The following is a 24,882-nucleotide window of genomic DNA, read 5'->3' on the forward strand; positions in this document are numbered from 1 at the left end:
TATATTGTCGTTTGCTGTATTTTCAATTTTACGCTTTTGTGAAGATAGCTTTACTGTCAGTGTAGCTATAGTGTCATGGAGAATATATATACATAGTGGCAGTATCGTCATTATGAACATATTGTCATTTTGGCTATCTTCTTATTTTCGTTACAGTACTATCATGTATATATCGTCACCTTGGCTATATTAGCAATGTGATATTTTTTGTAGGTGCTATATTGTCATTTTTTAATCATGCACATTTTGTCATAAGTGATACATTATCATGATAAATATAATATTCCGGTGACTATATATTGACCTTGTGACTATATTGTTATTATGACTATAATCTCATGTTGGATATCTTGCCAAGATAACTATATTGTATTATCTACTCATAAATCTCTAAGTTCTATAACCCAAAATATTTAGAGTAGATAGGGTAGAAACTGATGGAAGCCATTTCTAACATTCTTGCATAACCTGAGCTCTTGCCTTCCCAAAACATAGCCATCCCAGCTTGGATATTGTACTGCTTTGGTCGTCAACTAATTTGAAAATGAAGACATTGAATGGAGAAATTACTGAGGTAATCTCCAAAGATGATTACTGGTCTGAGAAACAAATTCAGAGAGCAGATTAAACGACTTAAATCCATTCAGCTTTAGGGAAAAGAAGTTTAAGAGATCCTATACAGGTATATGAAGTTATTGTAATGGCATCCCTTTAAGTTTGATAATTTTACTTCCTGTAACTAGTTCCTACAATTAAAACAATATTCAGCATTGTGATTTATGTAACTGACTTTAGGATGCATTTGGATCTGTCAACAATTGTATTTAGCAAATACTTCAACTTTCAACTGACCCATTCTATATTTCTATTCATTTCATCTCAGTTTTATCACCTTTCTGTTACTGTTTGATATCAACAGTAGCCCGTCTACGTAGTTGGGGCTCTGAAGCAAAGGAAACTTTTTCTAGCCTAGGTTAGGGTAGGCGTCCTAGCTACGTTTATTCGTTATATATCATCTAACTGTTATATATATATATATATATATATATATATATATATATATATATATATATATATATATATATATATATATATATATATATATATATATATATATATATATATATATATATGGAGAAAAATGTAGCTTAGACACTGAAGCTTATTGATTCAGTGGTGAAATTAATGAGAACTGCTATTGACGTTTGTGTGAATAAATTGTACATTTCCTTTTCCATAGCCAGAGGTTGACCCATTATGTGACGTTCATTTTTTCATTCATTTCAAGCTAAAAGTTTGTTTTCTAAATTGTTTCTTACATTTTTCATATGTATATATATGCATGTGTGTGTGTGTGTGTATGTGCGTATGTGTGTGTATGTGTGTGTGTGTGTGTGTGTATATATATATGTATATTATCCCTGGGGATAGGGGTGAAAGAATACTTCCCACGTATTCCTCGCGTGTCGTAGAAAGCGACTAGAGGGGACGGGAGCGGGGGGCCGGAAATCCTCCCCTCCTTGTATTAACTTTCTAAAATGGGAAACAGAAGAAGGAGTCACGCGGGGAGTGCTCATCCTCCTCGAAGGCTCAGAGTGGGGTGCCTAAATGTGTGTGGATGTAACCAAGATGTGAAAAAAGGAGAGATAGGTAGTATGTTTGAGGAAAGGAACCTGGATGTTTTGGCTCTGAGTGAAACGAAGCTCAAGGGTAAAGGGGAAGAGTGGTTTGGAAATGTCTGGGGAGTGAAGTCAGGGGTTAGTGAGAGGACAAGAGCAAGGGAAGGAGTAGCAATACTCCTGAAACAGGAGTTGTGGGAGTATGTGATAGAATGTAAGAAAGTAAATTCTCGATTAATATGGGTAAAATTGAAAGTTGATGGAGAGAGGTGGGTGATTATTGGTGCATATGCACCTGGGCATGAGAAGAAAGATCATGAGAGGCAAGTGTTTTGGGAGCAGCTAAATGAGTGTGTTAGCGGTTTTGATGCACGAGACCGGGTTATAGTGATGGGTGATTTGAATGCAAAGGTGAGTAATGTGGCAGTTGAGGGAATAATTGGTATGCATGGGGTGTTCAGTGTTGTAAATGGAAATGGTGAAGAGCTTGTAGATTTATGTGCTGAAAAAGGACTGATGATTGGGAATACCTGGTTTAAAAAGCGAGATATACATAAGTATACTTATGTAAGTAGGAGAGATGGCCAGAGAGCGTTATTGGATTACGTGTTAATTGACAGGCGTGCGAAAGAGAGACTTTTGGATGTCAATGTGCTGAGAGGTGCAACTGGAGGGATGTCTGATCATTATCTTGTGGAGGCTAAGGTGAATATTAGTATGGGTTTTCAGAAAAGAAGAGTGAATGTTGGGGTGAAGAAGGTGGTGAGAGTAAGTGAGCTTGAGAAGGAGACCTGTGTGAGGAAGTATCAGGAGAGACTGTGTACAGAATGGAAAAAGGTGAGAACAATGGAAGTAAGGGGAGTGGGGGAGGAATGGGATGTATTTAGGGAATCAGTGATGGATTGCGCAAAAGATGCTTGTGGCATGAGAAGAGTGGGAGGTGGGCTGCTTAGAAAGGGTAGTGAGTGGTGGGATGAAGAAATAAGAGTATTAGTGAAAGAGAAGAGAGAGGCATTTGGACGATTTTTGCAGGGAAAAAATGCAATTGAGTGGGAGAAGTATAAAAGAAAGAGACAGGAGGTCAAGAGAAAGGTGCGAGAGGTGAAAAAAAGGGCAAATGAGAGTTGGGGTGAGAGACTATCAGTAAATTTTAGGGAGAATAAAAAGATGTTCTGGAGGGAGGTAAATAGGGTGCGTAAGACAAGGGAGCAAATGGGAACTTCAGTGAAGGGCGTAAATGGGGAGGTGATAACAAGTAGTGGTGATGTGAGAAGGAGATGGAATGAGTATTTTGAAGGTTTGTTGAATGTGTCTGATGACAGAGTGGCAGATATAGGGTGTTTGGGTCGAGGTGGTGTGCAAAGTGAGAGGGTTAGGGAAAATGATTTGGTAAACAGAGAAGAGGTAGTAAAAGCTTTGCGGAAGATGAAAGCCGGCAAGGCAGCAGGTTTGGATGGTATTGCAGTGGAATTTATTAAAAAAGGGGGTGACTGTGTTGTTGACTGGTTGATAAGGTTATTTAATGTATGTATGACTCATGGTGAGGTGCCTGAGGATTGGCGGAATGCGTGCATAGTGCCATTGTACAAAGGCAAAGGGGATAAGAGTGAGTGCTCAAATTACAGAGGTATAAGTTTGTTGAGTATTCCTGGTAAATTATATGGGAGGGTATTGATTGAGAGGGTGAAGGCATGTACAGAGCATCAGATTGGGGAAGAGCAGTGTGGTTTCAGAAGTGGTAGAGGATGTGTGGATCAGGTGTTTGCTTTGAAGAATGTATGTGAGAAATACTTAGAAAAGCAAATGGATTTGTATGTAGCATTTATGGATCTGGAGAAGGCATATGATAGAGTTGATAGAGATGCTCTGTGGAAGGTATTAAGAATACATGGTGTGGGAGGCAAGTTGTTAGAAGCAGTGAAAGGTTTTTATCGAGGATGTAAGGCATGCGTACGTGTAGGAAGAGAGGAAAGTGATTGGTTCTCAGTGAATGTAGGTTTGCGGCAGGGGTGTGTGATGTCTCCATGGTTGTTTAATTTGTTTATGGATGGGGTTGTTAGGGAGGTAAATGCAAGAGTCTTGGAAAGAGGGGCAAGTATGAAGTCTGTTGGGGATGAGAGAGCTTGGGAAGTGAGTCAGTTGTTGTTCGCTGATGATACAGCGCTGGTGGCGGATTCATGTGAGAAACTGCAGAAGCTGGTGACGGAGTTTGGCAAAGTGTGTGGAAGAAGAAAGTTAAGAGTAAATGTGAATAAGAGCAAGGTTATTAGGTACAGTAGGGTTGAGGGTCAAGTCAATTGGGAGGTGAGTTTGAATGGAGAAAAACTGGAGGAAGTGAAGTGTTTTAGATATCTGGGAGTAGATCTGTCAGCGGATGGAACCATGGAAGCGGAAGTGGATCATAGGGTGGGGGAGGGGGCGAAAATTTTGGGAGCCTTGAAAAATGTGTGGAAGTCGAGAACATTATCCCGGAAAGCAAAAATGGGTATGTTTGAAGGAATAGTGGTTCCAACAATGTTGTATGGTTGCGAGGCGTGGGCTATGGATAGAGTTGTTCGCAGGAGGATGGATGTGCTGGAAATGAGATGTTTGAGGACAATGTGTGGTGTGAGGTGGTTTGATCGAGTAAGTAACGTAAGGGTAAGAGAGATGTGTGGAAATAAAAAGAGCGTGGTTGAGAGAGCAGAAGAGGGTGTTTTGAAATGGTTTGGGCACATGGAGAGAATGAGTGAGGAAAGATTGACCAAGAGGATATATGTGTCGGAGGTGGAGGGAACGAGGAGAAGAGGGAGACCAAATTGGAGGTGGAAAGATGGAGTGAAAAGGATTTTGTGTGATCGGGGCCTGAACATGCAGGAGGGTGAAAGGAGGGCAAGGAATAGAGTGAATTGGAGCGATGTGGTATACAGGGGTTGACGTGCTGTCAGTGGATTGAATCAAGGCATGTGAAGCGTCCGGGGTAAACCATGGAAAGCTGTGTAGGTATGTATATTTACGTGTGTGGACGTGTGTATGTACATGTGTATGGGGGGGGGGTTGGGCCATTTCTTTCGTCTGTTTCCTTGCGCTACCTCGCAAACGCGGGAGACAGCGACGAGGTATAAAAAAAAAAAAGAAAAAAAAAAATATATATATATATATATATATTGTTGCGAATTCAAATATAATATATATTCGGACAAGGTCGCCAGTAACATATATTTGTTACGAGTAATCTATTGGTCCTCGTCTTCCTGTAAGGACGCTAGCTTCGTTACGTTTCACAACGGGATAACACGATCAGTAGTTATGGGATTGAATTAAAAGACCAGCACTACATTAACTCTACTTATAATGAAAGAATGCAGGTGTACAAAGATAAACACATAAATCAGGCATTTAACAATTAGCACTAGTTAACATTCCAGGTAAGATTTCAAGCCAGGAGGTCTCTTTCCTCTATAACGATTTGTTCGATAACATTACACTTAGATAGACCTGACGTGACACAGTAAACAACATCGTAACACTTAGCTACCTATCGTGACACAGTAAACATCTTACAAACTGGGGCAGCGGTGGCTACAGGGTTCGAGACAGGGAAAGCTCACATTACCTTTGCTGGCGGGCTCGAGTCTGCTGAAGGAATCGAGTCCCAGACGATCGTCTGAGCCTTTTAACTGAAGGACCAGCAGGGTAAGAACAGCTAGCCACGCCTCGACCCACCTTGTTACCCTATGGTGCCACCTTTGATTGGTCATGGGCCTAAGGCCCACTGAGGATTGGAGGAGGGTGGCTCCAAGTGCCACTCCTACTTGGCTGGAGGGCCACTGGTACATCGGTGATTGGAGAAGGTGTTATCCGTGAACCAGCTGACTGGCTGAAAGGGAGGTTAGGTTCGTCCCACATCGGGTTGTCCCCTCCTTCTCTTGTCCTGACAGCGACGACACTGTATGGGAGGCCGTAGGTTGACCCCCAATTTGACCTAGTGCCCTGGGTCAGGAGGCCCGAGCGTCGAGTGGGGCTGGATTGATGGCCCGGCGTGGCCATCTGGTTTCCTTCTCGAAGGTATGAAGAAGGCCTCAGATATTAATGGGTTTGCCTATGGGAGTGATATCCGACCCAATAATGGAGCAAAGGCCTTGGCCCTCGCCCTAACATGAAATATCTCTTACACTATATACAGAGATACACACATACTTATTCATATACAAACATGTGGGCACCCACGTGTCGTAACACCCCCCTCCTTAATGGAGAAACTTCCTAGAAGAGGAATTTTCTCACCTTAAGAGCGGGATAAACAATCAGCTAACACATTATGTGCGCCAGCAATATGGTGAATATCTAAATTATACTCTTGAAGGAACAAGGCCCACCTAGTTAACCTTTGATTCTTATCTCGGAACTTATTAACATATTTCAAGGGGTGGTGATCAGTATACACCTTGATGACATTGCCTGAAGGACACAAGTAAACATGAAAATGATATAATGCTAATATTAAAGACAAAAGTTCCTTCTCAATGGTAGAATAATTCCTTTGGGCTTGATTGAATTTCTTACTAAAATAACTTACAGGGTGCTCAACATGGTTCTCGTCCTCCTGCAAGAGGACAGCACCGGCTCCCACATTGCTGGCGTCAACAGCTAACTTGAAAGGTTGATCAAAATCAGGGGCCTGCAAAATAGCACTATTACAAAGTATGGATTTTAATTGATGAAAGGCTATGTCACACTGCTCATTCCAAACATATTTAACATCTTTCTTCAATAAATCTGTCAGAGGGGTTGCGACTGTTGCAAAATTTACAATGAACATCCTATAGTACCCAACCATACCCATAAAACTTCTCAGTTCTCTTCGAGATCGGGGGGCACTCATCTGGGATAAAGACTGGACCTTCGCAGTCGGTGGGGCTAGCTCACCTTGACCGATCACATAACCCAAATATTGCACCTTGGCCTTCACAAACTCGCATTTGTTCCAATTGAGAACAAGGTTAGCTTTATTCAAGGCCGTCAGAACGTTGTCAAGTCTCTGTAGATGTTCGTCCCAACTCTGACTGTATATCACAATATCATCCAGGTAGACGACACAACCAGGCAGGTCTCTGATGAGGATGTCCATAAGTCGTTGAAATGTAGCAGGGGCGTTCTTCATGCCAAAAGGCATCACTTTACACTTATAAGTTTGTCCTAGCACTACAAAGGTGCTGATATCTTGTGCTCTCTCCGTCAATCTAATCTGCCAGTACTCTTTCCTGAGGTCTAGTTTTGACAGGAAGCGAGCATTGCCGACGCGATCTATGCAGTCTTCCACTCGCGGCAGGGGGTAACTGTCAGTTCTTGTTACCTCATTAACCCGGCGGTAGTCAATACAGAACCGATGGGTCCCATCAGACTTGGATACGAGAGTAACAGGGGAGCTCCACTCTGACTGACATGGCTCAATCAGGTCGTGCTCAAGCATATAGTTCACCTCAGTGCGAAGGATGGCCGCTCGTTGTGGGCTCACCCGGTACGGAGCCAATTTAACCGGTCGGGCTGCTTCCACGTCCACATCATGGGTTGCGAGAGAGGTCTGTCCAGGTGTGTTTCGGAAAACCTCCGGGTGTTTTGACAACAAGGCGAACATTTGCACACGTTGATCTTCCGATAGATGCGAAAGCTTCGTCTCCCACTTCCCGTTCGCGCCTCCGTCCGGTTCCCAGGCCTCCGAGGCACTCGCAGCTACGTCGTCGACTTCGTCACACACGGCTACCGCTGGACGTTGGATGATGCAGACTGGCACCTTCGGTTCCAAGGGGGGAGGATCACGCCTGAAGTATGGCTTAAGCATGTTGACGTGGCATAATCTCCGACCTCTGCGCCTATCGGGGGTAGAGACAAGGTAATTTGAGTCTCCTACACTCCGGATAATGGTGTAGGGGCCCTGAAACCGGGCAGCCAAGGGTTGACCTGGTTGCGGTAGTAGAAGCAACACCTCGTCGCCCGCCTCAAACCTTCTTGAACGAGATCGTTTGTCATACCATCTCTTCATTCCTTCCTGAGACTCTCTTGAATGGGCGCGAGACAAATCCTCAGTCTCACCCACTGAATCTCGTTCGGACTCGAAACTAGCACAGGAGGTATCACACAGCTTCTCCTCACTAATTTCATCCTCAGAAGACGTCCTCAAATCCTGAGTCTTCTCTCTTGAAAGGGCACGAGACAAACCCTCAGTCTCAACGGAGTCTACACTAGGGTATCACACAGCTCCCTCTCACTAGACTCTCTCGTAGGGAGAGACTTCACTTCCTCCGTCTTAACGGAGTCTACACCAGGGGAGAGGGTATCACACAGCTTCCTCTCACTGGCCTCACTCTCATGAAGAGTCTTTAAGTCCACTGTCTCAACGGAGGCTACACCAGGGGAGAGGGTATCACACAGCTTCCTCTCGCTGGTCTCAGTCGGGGGGAGAGTCTTAACTTCCTGCGTTTCAACGGAGTCTATACCAGGGGAGAGGGTATCACACAGCCTCCTCTCGCTGGTCTTCACTTCCTCCGTTTCAACGGAGTCTATACCAGGGGAGAGGGTATCACACAGCCTCCTCTCGCTGGCCTCATTCTCATCCGTCGACGCGGGGTCAGTGCCTAACTCAGCAAAGAAGGTATCAGCGAGCTCCACCTCACTCGGCTCACTCTCGGGCAGTGACTGTAGTTTTCCCGCCTCACGCTCTGTCTCCTGGGGCTTGCAACTTGCTTTCTTAGCGGACATGGACCGGGTAACTGCGCATACGGGGAATAAGTCCGGTACCTCTTCCTCAAGCTGCACTGCCTCCGTGGACTCCACCGGGCCCGTAGGCAACACCGGCATTGGGTTCATCTTCCCACCCGCTAGGTCATTGCCTAACACAAAGTCCACACCTGAGACAGGTAACCTATCTACAACCCCTATGAGAGCATGGCCCGTGAAGAGATCTGTTTCTACCCTCACATCAACTAGTGGAGCTTCCTTGGGACCCGACAGTCCATCTAGCAAGACTCGGTCTCCAAACTCTCCTCGCGGCACCAAGCCATCCAACATTAGGGACTGCAGCGCACCAGAATCCCGTAATACGGTCACTTTTCGTCGTACACCACACCTACTAACATAGCCCTCAGACAGGAACGCATTGTAGTTCCCACAGAACGGATCCTTAATTACAAAGTGATTAACACTCTCGCAACCCCTCTTTTTCCTAAGAGCAGGGACAGCCTCACCTACTTTACTAAGTGGCCCTAAAGTTGAGACGAGATTCACCGGTCTACTCTTGGTAGAATCTCTGGATTCCTTCACTCGAGCCCAGCAATCCTTCACCTGGTGCCCAGCCTTGCCACAATAAAAACAACTCTTAACTCTGTTGGAGTATTTCCCCTGACTTTTATGAGTTACCGGCAAGGTAGCAGATTCAGGTGGGATTACATGACCATTGGTCCTCCCTCTGCCGTCGTAGCCCTTTGAATGCCTGCCCGCGTCAAGTTTGACATCTAACATGTACTCATCTGCTAGTTTCCCAGCCTCCTCAAAATCCTTCGTTGATTTAGTTATTACGTACTGCCGTACATCACGGGGTAGATCGTCCTTACATTCCTCGAACACAAATAGTTTCAGGACCGATTCAGCATCTATATAAGCTCCTGCGGAGCGAACCCACTGCGCGCCTAACTTGTACTTCTCACAAAAGTGATCTAGGTAGGGTTGATCAGGGCGCTTATGCTTAGTTCGAAATCTGAGTCGGTGCGCTTCCGGACTTAAATGATAAGAATTTATCACTGCCTACTTAACGACCTCATAATCACCACACTGGTCATCGTTCAACGCGGTGTATGTGGATTCAGCTTTGCCAACAAGGAGGGGCCGCAAAACTGTCACCCAGGCTGACTTCGGCCAAGAGCAGTCACGGGCAGTCTGTTCAAATTTAAGGAAAAAGGAAGCCACATTATCTTCATCGAACTTAGGTACGAGATGTAAGTCACCCAACCGAGACGACACTGGTCCTGATGGTGAAGCGTTAAGTCTAAGTTTTTCACGTTCGAGAGCTAACCTAGCTTGTTCAGTCTGCTCCTTCTGTACCTGCACTTGTGCATTGATCTTAGCTATCTCTAGTTGAATTCGCCAGTACTCGGGATCAACATTAACATCACTAGGGATATTGGGAGGGATCGAGGCTTCGGCCGACGTCAATGATGGAACGGTATTGTCGACACTAATTTCAACATCAGGCGCAGCATCTACTATCTGTTCACTAGCAAAATGATTTATGACTAAGGTCTCCAACTGTACTTTACTAGCTTTCCGGTCATAATTCAATTTTAACCTATTTGCAATAAGCTTCAACTCATGCTTTGTTAAAGATTTGATGTCCTCGTGAGAGGGCTCAGATCGACAGAACTGGTCAACGTCAGCGTTGCTGGTCAACGGCATGATTAACGAAAAGGAAAGAGATTCCGCTAAGGCAAGAAATATCCTGGGTAGGTCGCCAATTCATATGTTACGAATTCAATACTTATTCAGGCCAGGTCGCCAGTAACATATCTGTTACAAATACTACTGACCCTTGTCTTGCAAGGGCGTTATAGATTTGTTGTTCACAACGGGATAACACAATAATAAAGTTATGGGATTGAATTAAAGACCAGCATTACATTAAATCTACTTATAATGAAAGAATTCAAGTGTACAAAGATAGGTACATAAATCAAGCATGAAACATTTACGTTAACACTGAACATAAGTCAATATTCCAGATAAAATTTCAAGCCAGGAGTTCTCTTTCTTGTGACAGTTACGCTTGACGTGACACAATTAACTTCATCGTTACGCTTATCTAAACCTGATGTAACACAGTAAACACTTAGCTAAATCTGATGTAACACAGTAAACACTTAGCTAAATCTGATGTAACACAGTAAACACTAATAGCACAACACTCGTTATAGCAGTAACGGCTTATAGCACAGCAGGGCTTACAGGCTTACAGGTTTACAGACTTACAGGCTACAGGCTACAGCAGGGGACACCACCCACCTCGCTGGGCTTCAGAGAAAGGAATCAAGTCTCAGCGGGTGTTGTGGGTACCAGAAGACAAGCGTTCGCCCTTGCTGCTATAAACCTTACATTTCGATTGGCTATAGAAATATAGGAGAAGTTCTCATTGGTTGGAGGGTCCCAGAGTCTCGGCGTAGTTACACTCTCGTAAAATGCTGGGTGGACAGAAACTCCAAGCCAGCCTCTGGCATCACTCCTCGCCATAAGAAATAGATACAAACACACACGTCTTCGTAACAATGTATATATATATATATATATATATATATATATATATATATATATATATATATATATATATATATATATATATATATATATATATATATATATAATCCCTGGGGATAGGGGAGAAAGAAAACTTCCCACGATTTCCATGCGTGTCGTGGAAGGCGACTAAAAGGGGAGGGAGCGGGGGTCTGCAAATCCTTCCCTCTTGTTTTCAATTTTCCAAAAGAAGGAACAAAGAACTGGGCCAAGTGAGGATTTCCCTCAAGGGCTCAGTCCTCTGTTCTTAACGCTACCTCGCTTACGCAGGAAATGGCGAATAGTATGAAAACAAACCAGTGACGTATGTGACTCTATGCTCCGTATCTTCTCACTGCACTTGAAGGAAGCTTCATGACACATGTGAATGAATAACGCCTCATCTTATTCCTCATATACTGAATCAGTAACAAATTACACCACATTGCAAGATATATGAGATATAGGCTCGTTTTAACCACATTAGATCAACTTTTTGAAGACAATTTGAGATCTCCGGATGATAACACTCAGGAAGCAAGTAATGCTAGAAGAAGCATGTAAAGTTTTTCTTGTTTTCACGTTGGTGGCTCCAGTCACGGAAAAACGTCCACATCAAGACTGGTCCTTACCTGAATCATAGAGAGAATTATAAAGCAGAATACGAAAAGACAAGTGAAAGTATTTGCGAAATTTGGAGAAAGAGAAAGACCTGTCGTTTGAAATGTGCCCGGTCATAGTTGTTGGGAAAGACATGAGAACGTAGAAAGTTTCATACCTTCGACGTCTAGAGAAAGAAGCAGGTATCAAAACGGCCCACCCTCTAGGTGCCCGATGGTCACACTATAATCAGTGATGTAGCAGCAGCTTGCCGAGTATTGCGCAGTTTAGGTAGTGGTGGGGGCAAACAAGAAGCCAGCTCTCGACAGCAAAAACCAAAATAATACCTATAGAAGAGGGAAAGTGACCTTCACAGCGGCGTAGCGGAAGGGGTCAAGTTTTGAAGTTAGCCAGGGACAGTTTTTAAGTCGGATCGCTTTCGACTCTTGTCTGTCACGTAAGCATACAGAGCTAGAACCACCACCAATGTGACAGCAGTACTCCATACAAAGACGAATCAAGAAACCCTTGTGTAGACGGAGAAACTGTTCAGAAAAGAAGTATCGACATCTAAAGACGACACCCAGGTTATTAGAAGCAGACTTAGCTATTCCTGTAATGTGGGGTTTTTTCAAGAAAGAGTGGATGTTACAGTTATACCAAGTATATTGATTGAGGCAAGAGGTGGAATTACAGAACCGTAACAGAGACGAGAGTTGTGAAAAGTTTTCGATAGAGAGATGGGTATAAACTGGATCTTGAGTCTTCACTACACCCTACGTAGATCTAAGTTTATTTCACCATCAATAAACTCAACCTTATTACACACGCGCCAAAAGCATCTTCACTACACATTTTCACCTTCAAGAAATAGATCTTCTCTAAGTCCATGACAAAAGCACCTTTACTACATGCTTGATAAATAGAAATTCATTCTAATCTCGACAAATGCATCACCACTTCACCCTCAACAAAAGTACCTTCAATGTTCAATGAATAATCCTAAGAATACTTCCTCATTGAATAACATATTTCTACCGCACCCTCACTAAACTTAAATGTAACTTCACTGCACCCTCAAGAAACCTAAATTCATTTCACCGCTGACAAATACATCTTCACTACTCTCTTGACAAATGCATCTTGACTATACCTTAAACAAATGTATCTTAATTGCATTATGGACAAATGCAGTTATGATTACGTCCTAAGTAAATCTGAATTCAATTCATCCTCGAAACGCATCTTTACTACACCCACAACGAATCAATATGACAAAGAATGATACACTATACTTTCAGTAAACTTAAATTAATACATATCTTCACTACAATCTCGAAATACGTATCTTCACTACAATCTCAATAAATCTAAATTTGTTTCACCCTCAAACGCTTCTTCATCAGACCCTCGACAAATACACCTTCACTACACTCCTCAGTAACCCTTAAACCATTTCGACCTCGACAAACGTATTTTCACTATACCTTCGAAAAATGAATCTTCACTACACTTATATACGTATCTTCACTAGAATCCCAATAAACCTGAATTTATATACGTATCTTCGCTACAATCCCAACAGACCTAAATCTATATACGGATCTTCATTACAATCCCAATAAACCTAAATTTATATACGTATCTTCACTACAATCTCAATGAACCTAAATCTATATACGTATCTTCACTGCAATCTCAATAAACCTAAATTCGCTTCACCCTCGACAAACGCTTCTTCATCAGACCCTCGACAAATACACCTTCACTACACTCCTCAGTGACCCTGCAACCATTTCGACCTCGACAAACGTATTTTCACTATACCTTCGAAAAATGAATCTTCACTACACTTATATACGTATCTTCGCTACAATCCCAATAAACCTAAATTTATATGCGTATCTTCACTACAATCCCAATAAACCTAAATTTATATACTTATCTTCACTACAGTCCCAGTAAACCTAAATTTATATATGTATCTTCACTACAATCCCAATAAACCTAGATTTATATGCGTATCTTCACTACAATCCCAATAAACCTAAATTTATATACGTATCTTCACTACAATCTCAATAAACTTGGATTTCCGAGGATATATATAGCACGTTCCTGGGCTCTAGGCTCATTCATCTCCAAGATGTGCTACAGGAAGGATCTCTCCCGATTGGATGTGGAACATCTTATTGCAACTGGGGAATTTCTTGGAGAAGGTGCTTTCGGAACGGCTTATCGTGTGAAATGGGACGGTGCTGACACCGTCCTTAAAGTCGGAAAGACTTTCAGTGTTGCACCTCCGGTGATGTATGAGCTGGAGGCCTACTTTCTGGAAAAAGTCAGTGGAGCCGGAGGAGCCCCTCGACTGCTGGCCACCTCTGACGATCCTCCAGCTCTTCTCACAACCTTCGTTGGTTCCGACACCCTCGGAGACCTGCTCCTGGATCGCGAGCTTCCCGACAAGTACCTAGGCCTCATCGGACTTCAGGTCTGCCTCCGTGTCAAAGAGCTACACGCCATTGGTGTCTACCACAATGACCTACACACGGGAAACATCGTGGTCACCATCCCACACGATCTCTCACTCCCGCCCGAGGTCAGCTTGATAGATTTTGGCCTTGCCTCATACCATCCATCTGCTCTTACTCAATTGCCGGCAGACGACAGGTACCACGTCTTGAAGACTACGAACAGTAGCGCCGTCACTCCCATAACACCAGACTTGGGTGACTTGGGGTACCTCCTTCACGACGACATACTCAGCGCAACGGAACAGGAAGCTCCAGAGTCTGTAATCAACGTAACTCGCCAGGCCGCTCTAGGCCATATTAAAGATATAGATGAGATCATTTCTGCATTGACGGAATTCGTCTCAAGCTGAACCACCTCCTCATGACCCAGTCACCACGCAGCCCAAAACATGTGACAAGCCCCATCTGAGGACAAATCTCACCAGGACAACAATAGAGACAATTGGGATAATCTATATCTCCAACGATGTGTTCCATGCACTGGAAGAAGGTAGTGTGAGGGGGATGATGAGGACCCGAAGTCGATCCCCTGACCTAGCCTCCAGGTGGCGGGTCTGGTGAACTCTTGAGGACACATTAACTCTCACAGGCTAACAGGGGTCTCACACACACACACACACACTTGGATAGATTACATATTTACTTCCTAAGTATCAGAGGCAAAATATTATTACTGAAAGATATGCCTAAACATATATTGACGGAATTAGAATATTTTACAGCAGTCACGTGCATAGTGATGATGTAGGCAGGCGTGAGAATAATTCTGCTGGTAGAGTTTCATTTTATTTATCCCAAGTCACTCTGGCCGAGGCGTGATGATAATCCCTCGTAAGACCATTTCTCACGAATCACTCTCACACTGATGACTGCAAGTGGATCCATGATTCGAAATGGAAAAATTACGTTCCAGACGGAGGCCTATATCAAGTTGTCTTCTCATTTCCTGGTACATAACTGCTGGCCTGGAAACACATAAGGAAACTCTCTGAAGTGTCAAGATGGATCGCCTCCTGACCCTACCTGGCGGGAGAGACCATCTTAGGTCAGGCGTGTGTGGGGCAGAAGTGACCTGTTTACTGGTTTTCCTTGAAATTCGTATTGTCTTCATCTTATGTTTATTTCCAGTCACTTCAGTGGAAACGAATGTTATGTTCAGTAGCGTCATATTGAATGGTCGCTTCTTCAGTTCTACTTCCCAACCTCTGAGAAATAAAAAGACAATACAGAAAAATATCTGAAATATTGAAGTGGACTACCAGCAAAAGAAATCAGTTGCTGCTGTAACCAACAGTGCCACAATACCGCTGTAATCAACAGCGCCACAATACCACTGTAACCAACAGTGCCACAATACTACTGCAACCAACAGTGCCACAATACCACTGTAATCAACAGCGCCACAATACCACTGTAACCAACAGTGCCACAATACCACTGTAACCAACAGTGCCACAATACCACTGTAACCAACAGTGCCACAATACCGCTGTAACCAACAGTGCCACAATACCACTGTAATCAACAGCGCCACAATACCACTGTAACCAACAGTGCCACAATACCACTGTAACCAACAGTGCCACAATACCACTGTAACCAACAGTGCCACAATACCGCTGTAACCAACAGTGCCACAATACCACTGTAACCAACAGTGCCATAATACCACTGTAACCAACAGTGCCACAACATCAATGTAACTAGCAGTGCCGCAATACCACTGTAACTAACAGAGCCACAATACCACTGTAACCAACAGTACCACAACACCACTGTAACCAACAGTGCCACAACATCACTGTAACCAGCAGTGCCACAATACCATTATAACCAGTAGTGCCACAATATAACTGTAACCAACAGTGCCACAATGCCACTCTAACCAACAGTGCCAGAGTACCACTGTAACCAACAGTGCCACAACATCACTGTAACCAGGCAGTGCCACAACATCACTGTAACGACAGTGGCACAATACCATTGTAACCAACAGTGCCACAATATCACTGTAACCAACAGCGCCACAACATCACTGTAACCAACAGTGCCATAATACCATTATAACCAGTAGTGCCACAATATCACTGTAACCAACAGCGCCACAACATCACTGTAACCAACAGTGCCGCAATACCACTGTAACCAACAGTGCCACAACATCACAGTAACCAACAGTGCCAAAATATCACTGTAACCAACAGTGCCGCAATACCACTGTAGCTAACAGTGCCACAATACCACTGTAACCAACAGTGCCAAAACATCATGTAACCAACAGTGCCACAATACCACTGTAACCAACAGTGCCACAATACCACTGTAACCAACAGGACCACAAAACCAATGTAACCAACAGTGCCACAATACCACTGTAATCAACAGTGCCACAATACCACTGTAACCAACAGTGTCACAACATCACTGTAACCAGCAGTGCCACAATACCGTTGTAACCAACAGTGCTACAATATCACTAACCAACAGTGCCACAATACCACTCTAACCAACAGTGCCACTGTACCACTGTAACCAACAGTGCCACAAAATCACTGTAACCAGCAGTGCCACAATAAGACTGAAACCAACAATGGTACAATACCACTGTAGCCAACAGTGCCACAATACCACTGTAACCAACAGTGTCACAATACCACTGTAACCAACAGTGCCATATCATCACTGTAACCAACAGTGCCACACCATCACTGTAACAAACAGTGCCACAATAACACTTTAACCAACAGTGCCACAACACCACTGTGAACACCAGGCCATAGTACTACTGTAACCAACAGTGCCACAATACCACTGTAACCAACAGTGACACAATACCACTGTAACCAACAGCGCGACAACATCACTGTAACCAACAGTGGCACAATACCAATGTAACCAACAATGCCACAATACCACTGTAACCAACACTGCCACAATACCACTGTAACTAACAATGCCACAATACCACTGTAACTAACAATGCCACACCACTATAATCAACAGTGCCACAATACCACTCTAACCAACAATGCCACAACATCACTGTAACCAACAGGGCCACAGTACCACTGTAACTAACAGTGCCATAATACCACCGTAACATACAGTGCCACAATACCACTGTAGACAACAGTGCCACAGCATCACTGTAACCAACAGTGCCACAATACCACTGTAACCAACAGGGCCACAGTACCACTTTAACCAACAGTGCCACAACATCACTGTAACCAGCAGTGCCGCAATATCACTGTAACCAACAGTGGTACAATACCACTGTAACCAACAGTGCCACAATACCATTGTAACCAACTGTGTCACAATACCACTGTAACCAACAGTGCCACATCATCACTGTAACCAACAGTGCCACAATGCCACTGTAACCAAAAGTGCCACACCATCACTGTAACAAACAGTGCCACAATAACACTTTAACCAACAGCGCCACAACACCACTCTAACTAACAGTGCCCCAATACCACTCTAACCAACAGTGCCACATACCACTGTAACCAACAATGTCACAACATCACTGTAACCAAAAGTTCCACAACATCATTGTAACCAGCAGTGCCACAGTACCAATTGAACCAACAATGCCACAATACCACTGTAACCAACATATGCCACAATACCACTGTAACTAACACTGCCACAATACCACTGTAACCAACACTGCCACAATACCACTGTAACCAACACTGCCACAATACCACTGTAACCAACAGTGCCACAATACCACTGTAACCAACAGTGCCACATCACTGTGGCCAACAGTGCCACAATACTACTGTAACCAATAGTGCCACAACATCACTGTAACCAACAGTGCCACAACATTACTGTAACCAACAGTGCCACAACATCACTGTAACCAACAGTGCCGCAATACCACTGTAACCAACAATGCCACAATACCACTGTAACCAACAGTGCCACAATACCCCTGTAAACAACAGTGCCACAATACCACTGTAACTAACAGTGCCACAATACCACTGTAACCAACAATTCCACAACATCACTGTAACCAAAAGTGCCACAATACCAATGTAACCAACAATGCCACAATACCACTGTAACCAACAGTGCCACAACATCACTGTAACCAAAAGTGCCACAATACCACTGTAACCAACAGTGCCGCAATACCACTGTAATCAACACTGATACAACATCACTATAACTAACAGCGCCACAATACCACTGTAACCAATAGTGCCACAACATCACTGTAACCAGCAGTGCTACAATACCATTGTAACCAAGAGTGTCACAATACCAATCTAACCAACAGCGCCACAATACCACTCTAACCAACAGTGCCACAGCACCACTGTACCCAACAGTGCCAAAACATCACTGTACCCAGCATTGCGACAACATCACTGTAACCAACAGTAGCACAATACCACTGTAACCAACAGTGCCACAACATCACTGTAACCAACAGTGCTACAACATCACTGTAACCAACAGTTCCACAATACCTAGAGTCAGGCAGGACAGGAGAGAGAGGCTTGGGACGAGAGTCAGGCAGGACAGGAGAGAGAGGTTTGGGACGAGAGTCAGGCTGGACAGGAGAGAGAGGCTTGGGACGAGAGTCAGGCAGGACAGGAGAGAGAGGCTTGGGACGAGAGTCAGGCAGGACAGGAGAGAGAGGTTTGGGACGAGAGTCAGGCAGGACAGGAGAGAGAGGCTTGGGACGAGAGTCAGGCAGGACAGGAGAGAGAGAGGCTTGGGACGAGAGTCAGGCAGGACAGGAGAGAGAGGCTTGGGACGAGAGTCAGGCAGGACAGGAGAGAGAGGCTTGGGACGAGAGTCAGGCAGGACAGGAGAGAGAGGCTTGGGACGAGAGTCAGGCAGGACAGGAGAGAGAGGCTTGGGACGAGAGTCAGGCAGGACAGGAGAGAGAGAGGCTTGGGACGAGAGTCAGGCAGGACAGGAGAGAGAGGCTTGGGACGAGAGTCAGGCAGGACAGGAGAGAGAGGTTTGGGACGAGAGTCAGGCAGGACAGGAGAGAGAGGTTTGGGACGAGAGTCAGGCAGGACAGGAGAGAGAGGTTTGGGACGAGAGTCAGGCAGGACAGGAGAGAGAGAGGCTTGGGACGAGAGTCAGGCAGGACAGGAGAGAGAGGTTTGGGACGAGAGTCAGGCAGGACAGGAGAGAGAGGTTTGGGACGAGAGTCAGGCAGGACAGGAGAGAGAGGTTTGGGACGAGAGTCAGGCAGGACAGGAGAGAGAGAGGCTTGGGACGAGAGTCAGGCAGGACAGGAGAGAGAGAGGCTTGGGACGAGAGTCAGGCTGGACAGGAGAGAGAGGCTTGGGACGAGAGTCAGGCAGGACAGGAGAGAGAGGCTTGGGACGAGAGTCAGGCCTCTGTTATGGCTTCAGCTTCTGTTGAATTCTTTATAAGATTAAGAACACGACATATGTAGACAGAATTGGCCAAACTCACCTCAATCTGCTACCGTCCACCAGACTGGCCCAGGAAATACGTATAAATGAGATTGTATCATCCCAAACTCGTTTTAATGGTTAATGATAATCCCGGGTTATATATATGATTCCACTATTATTAACATAAGTGTAAACATGGCAGATGATATTCAGTGTACAAAATAACTGCTCTGGTTCTGTGTCGTGGCTTCACCAACTACCGAGTTCGCCCTAACATAAGCAATATATATTTTGACGTCCCTTTATCCCAATATCATTTCTTACGTTTATTTCCAGCAAAAATGTTTTGTATCTAATATTGAAATTTGGTGTAAGTATTTGTTGATGGTTCATCAGCAAGACGTTGCATCTTTGTTATTAAAGTTCATTTCATACAATAGATCATGTTTTACATAACTGTGTCTCTCCATACAGGTGGTACACTTCTCGGATAAAGATATATTTTTAAGAAATACGTTCTATCTAACATAGATATTATGTCTTCTATAAATATCTTTAAAAGTTCTCGTGTGGGACGAGGCTTTAGAGTTTTGTATTAAAGTTGATCACTTGTAACTGATCAAGTATTACAAAGTTGTGTTCCTTCTTTTCTTCGACAGTATTGTCCACATTATCTGCCAAGTAGAGTGGTTGAGAGCAGTATTGTCCACATTATCTGCCAAGTAGAGTGGTTGAGAGCAGTATTGTCCACATTATCTGCCAAGTAGAGTGGTTGAGAGCAGTATTGTCCACATTATCTGCCAAGTAGAGTGGTTGAGAGCAGTATTGTCCACATTATCTGCCAAGTAGAGTGGTTGAGAGCAGTATTGTAGAGACGTAGTGTCACAGTTGGTTTGTTCAAGTCCAGGACTTGGCGCCTCCATAATGACAACTTGTAGGTTATTTCCTTGTAATTATCTGTATGTCTTGTAACGTTGACCACCACACTAATGTGTGAGTTACTGATGTCTTCATAAACAGCCTGGGAAGGACCCAGTCATCTGCTGAGGTTGGAATTCCTTTGTATTTCCACAGGAGGCGATGCTGATCCTAAGTCAAGGTATTTCACAATCTAGGATCCCTTATGCCTTCTAGTTACTTATGTTTGGTATCTGATTCCATCCCAACACTCGATATTTATGGTGTGTAATTCTGTTTATCTTGATCACATCAATATAATCAATGGAAGTGCAGACCATTTGTCAACATAGTTACTCCACTCTGTCACATAATGCCATACAAAATGTGTTACCGGACTCCACCCGTAAGTGGTTACACCGGGAATGACAAGTCATCTTCGGCGAGGCGGTATCGTTGGTAAGGAAGGAAAGACATGGTACAGTCCAGTCAATAATCTTGCTGCAGAGATGTGTACCATACCCTGCTCCTGCATGGAGTGCAGCCAGGAAGGTGTAGGAGGCACATTGTCCTGGGGTTGTGTAGTTATGATGATATTGTTCAAACCACCAACAACCATTTCTCAAGGTTTGGTGACGTAATGGTGGTCAGTGGATGTGTAAATGTCTTCGTTATATGTACAATGGATCACGGTACACAGGGGGTCCCAGGCTGGCACACAACTGCTCAGGTTGTGGTGTGTGTGTGTGTGTGTTGGCCAGACGGGCAGCCAGCCGGACCTTAACGTAATATGAAGGAGAGGATGGAGGAGGAGGTGGTCCACTAGGAGGATAAACCTGCTGAGTTCTGGCAACGTGTCGTCTATGGTGACGAAAACACCTTCACCTCAGATGGTCATCCACAAACATAACATTATGTTGGCCCTAACACCAGGCTACTCTCTCTCTCTCTCTCTCTCTCTCTCTCTCTCTCTCTCTCTCTCTCTCTCTCTCTCTCTCTCTCTCTCTCTCTCTCTCGTGGTTGCCTATTCCTAACAATAGATGCCTCAGCTTCATCCATATCCATAGATTGGTGTTGTCTGTAGGTTGGAGAATGCCTCACTACTCCAACGTAACTGAACGTCAAACAAATTGAAGGAAATACGTAACTACCTGCAGCCTTGTTATCCCACAACATAGTAACTACCTGCAGCCTTGTTATCCCACAACATAGTAACTACCTGCAGCCTTGTTATCCCACAACATAGTAACTACCTGCAGCCTTGTTAGGTTTCTACTGTATATATGTCACACAGTCGTAACTAGTTTAACATATTGACATGATTCACCAACACCTACACAAACATTAATGATCAATAAAACCTCCATCATGATGTGGTATGTTTGACATACACACTTCACTATCACTTATACCGTCACAGTGGACGAGTCTGAAGGATTGATTATCGTACCCTGGCAACCTACCAGACGCACTGGCAGGTTGCCAGGGCACGATAATTAAACCTTCAGACTCGTCCAGCAGCACGACTATAGATGTGTTAATGATGTGTGGCGACTGTATGATGGGCTTTATGTTTCACACACGAGGCACAACATGTGGTGGTCAGCCACGAGCAGGAGTGGATGTGTCACTGCTGGATGATTGTTGGCCTGGATGATGAAGGTCAGCCACGAGCAGGAGTGGATGTGTCACTGCTGGATGATTGTTGGCCTGGATGATGAAGGTCAGCCACGAGCAGGAGTGGATGTGTCACTGCTGGATGATTGTTGGCCTGGATGATGAAGGTCAGCCACGAGCAGGAGTGGACGTGTCACTGCTGGATGATTGTTGGCCTGGATGATGATGGTCAGCCACGAGCAGGAGTGGATGTGTCACTGCTGGATGATTGTTGGCCTGGATGATGATGGTCAGCCACGAGCAGGAGTGGATGTGTCACTGCTGGATGATTGTTGACCTGGATGATGATGGTCAGCCACGAGCAGGAGTGGATGTGTCACTGCTGGATGATTGTTGACCTGGATGATGATGGTCAGCCACGAGCAGGAGTGGACGTGTCACTGCTGGATGATTGTTGGCCTGGATGATGAAGGTCAGTGGTGTCGGATGATGGTTTACCACAGTCATATATGTTCCGATCCTGAATACTGAAAAGAAAGGCTCCGCCGGGAATCGAACCCGGATTAGCTGTTTACTAGACAGATGTGCTAACCACTACACCACGGAGCCACTTGTCACTGGCGGAAAAATTTCTTATTTATGAGCAAACATAATTGAGGACTTAAAGAATCTGGTACAAACATAATGGTTATTGTGATAAATGATTTGTTTATGATAAATATGTATTGTGTTGCATTATAATGGTTGTTCAGAACCAAGATCCTTAAACCTGAATCCTAAAAGATTAAAGAATAAAAAAGTTGTGAAAAACATAAACATATATATAAACATATATATAAACAAACCACAGAATATATTTTCCTTGGGATATCTAAAAGAAAATGCAATACAAGGAGCTAGTTTAAGGCAGGAGTATTTGATCTTTTAACAAAACATTTATCTCTACGTCTCTTATCTTACGTCATCATTTCTTATGTTTACTATCAAGAAGTGTCTTTTATCTAACATAAAAATTCAGTATAGGTATTTGATTAATGTTCTCCAACGATGCGTTGTATAATTTCGTTAGTGAAGTTCATTTCGTGTAATGGATCATGCATTACAAAGTTGTGTCTATCCACACAAGTGTTACACGTCCCAGGTAAAGATATATTCTAGAGATAGTGTATATCTAACATATATATGTGTTTTATAGATATGTGTAAAAAGTTTTCCTGAGGGACAATACCTAAGACTTTCGTATTAAAGTTGATCAGTTGTAAGTGATCAAGCATTACAAAGGTGTGTCCATTACCACAGGTGCTACTGATCCCAGGTAAAGGTATTTCACCATCTTTGTATCTTTAACCTTTCTAGTTATAGATGTTTCATCCCTGATTCCATCCTCACAATGGATGTATGTGGTTTGTGTTGTCTTAACATATCATTAGTCAGTTGAAGTGGAGAACATGCTTCTGAGCCTAGCCACTCTACTCTGTCTTCCACATGCTATTCAAGAGGTGTTACCGGATTCCGCCTATAAGTGTTTACACCGGGAGTAACAAGTTACCTACGGATGGCTTCTTCTTTTATTACTTTTGATGATTTGAAGAATTTGTGCAACATATTTGGTTTTATGATATTAATAAGATTCTTTGTCATTTGATGAACTTTAGCTTGTTAGATTTGACTGTGTCTTGTTGCTATTCAGAAACATTTTCTCTAAAAAAATAGTTGATTTCAATTCATAAAGAATATTTTTAAGGAAAATGTCGATGATTTTTCATAAGTATTCATCGCCTCAAAAAAGCAAGTCTATTTTTCCCAGTATACTTAATGGATCTTTCTAGAATTTTGAAGAATATAAACTCATAACTTGTTTAAGACCTTCTAAACCTTGTGCTGATAATAACTACATTACTTTTCTGTAAGCAATATCGTTTTAATGCGTAAAACCCAGATAAAAAGCTTGTAATATAAAATTTGATAGTATTATGTTTAGGTTGTTGAAGATATTACCGATTTCTACATGTAAAACATTTATGTTATCTGCGAGATAGAAATCTTTATGTTAGATATGTTTATTTTACCGCTTTTATGTTACATACATTTCTGTACCTTGTGCTCCAGAAAAGTTATGGGATTTAATTCATTATCGTATAGAATAATTTGCTTAACATCAATGTCCCACGTACTTTCTATAGAAATCCGGTAGGAATACATTTTTTGCATCTGGATTCTATGACAATCAATGATAGGTTCTCAGACTCAGTATAAGTGTAATTCATGTTACCGTAATGGTGTCTAAGGTTCACTCTTGGGTCTACATTGCTGAACAACGTCAGTGTACAATGGCCAGTGATATTCACCGTAGACATATGTTTACACTGTGTACACATAGCAGGCAAACTACAGTATCATCTTAAGATGTGGAAATAAAACTATCAAGGCAGGAGAAGGATTCAGGTGTCATCATTAGTAGAGATGTAAAGCCAAGACAACAGTGTATTAATGTACGTAATAAGACTAACAGACAACTTGGTGTCACGTGTTAGTAGCAAGAATGAACAGGTAATATTACAGCTATAGTTAGTCACACACCACTTACATTATGACGTACAATATTGATCACTGTATTACAGTATGCATATCATTTCCTTGATACCAAGCATTAGAATCCTTCCAAATGAACACATTAAGATCATGAGAGTTTCTTTCTCTCACAGGTGGCAGGCAGGGTTAGTTATGTAAGAGGTATGTTTACTGATGTAATCTGTACCTTTACCTGGAATATCATCAACTTCTCACATCGTTACTGTAATACGTATAAACTTAGGTCAGTACAGCATATTGTCAAAGAAGAACACCATTAGTTATGAAAGAGTAGAACTATCTATCCTCCTCTGACCTTTAATTTCTATGAACAAATTTCATTAT

At 43.3% G+C, this 24,882-nt stretch overlaps 1 non-coding gene across 1 annotated transcript; it reads right to left on the reverse strand.

Moving 5' to 3' along the window:
• Positions 1 to 22,503: 22,503 nt before the first annotated feature.
• Positions 22,504 to 22,575, reverse strand: TRNAT-AGU (transfer RNA threonine (anticodon AGU)). The gene has a single exon. It is a non-coding gene; the product is annotated as a tRNA-Thr (tRNA).
• Between the last annotated feature and the right edge of the window lie 2,307 nt (positions 22,576 to 24,882).

The sequence above is a fragment of the Panulirus ornatus genome, chromosome 12 (genome assembly GCF_036320965.1).
Source record: "Panulirus ornatus isolate Po-2019 chromosome 12, ASM3632096v1, whole genome shotgun sequence".
Classification (NCBI taxonomy): domain Eukaryota; kingdom Metazoa; phylum Arthropoda; class Malacostraca; order Decapoda; family Palinuridae; genus Panulirus; species Panulirus ornatus.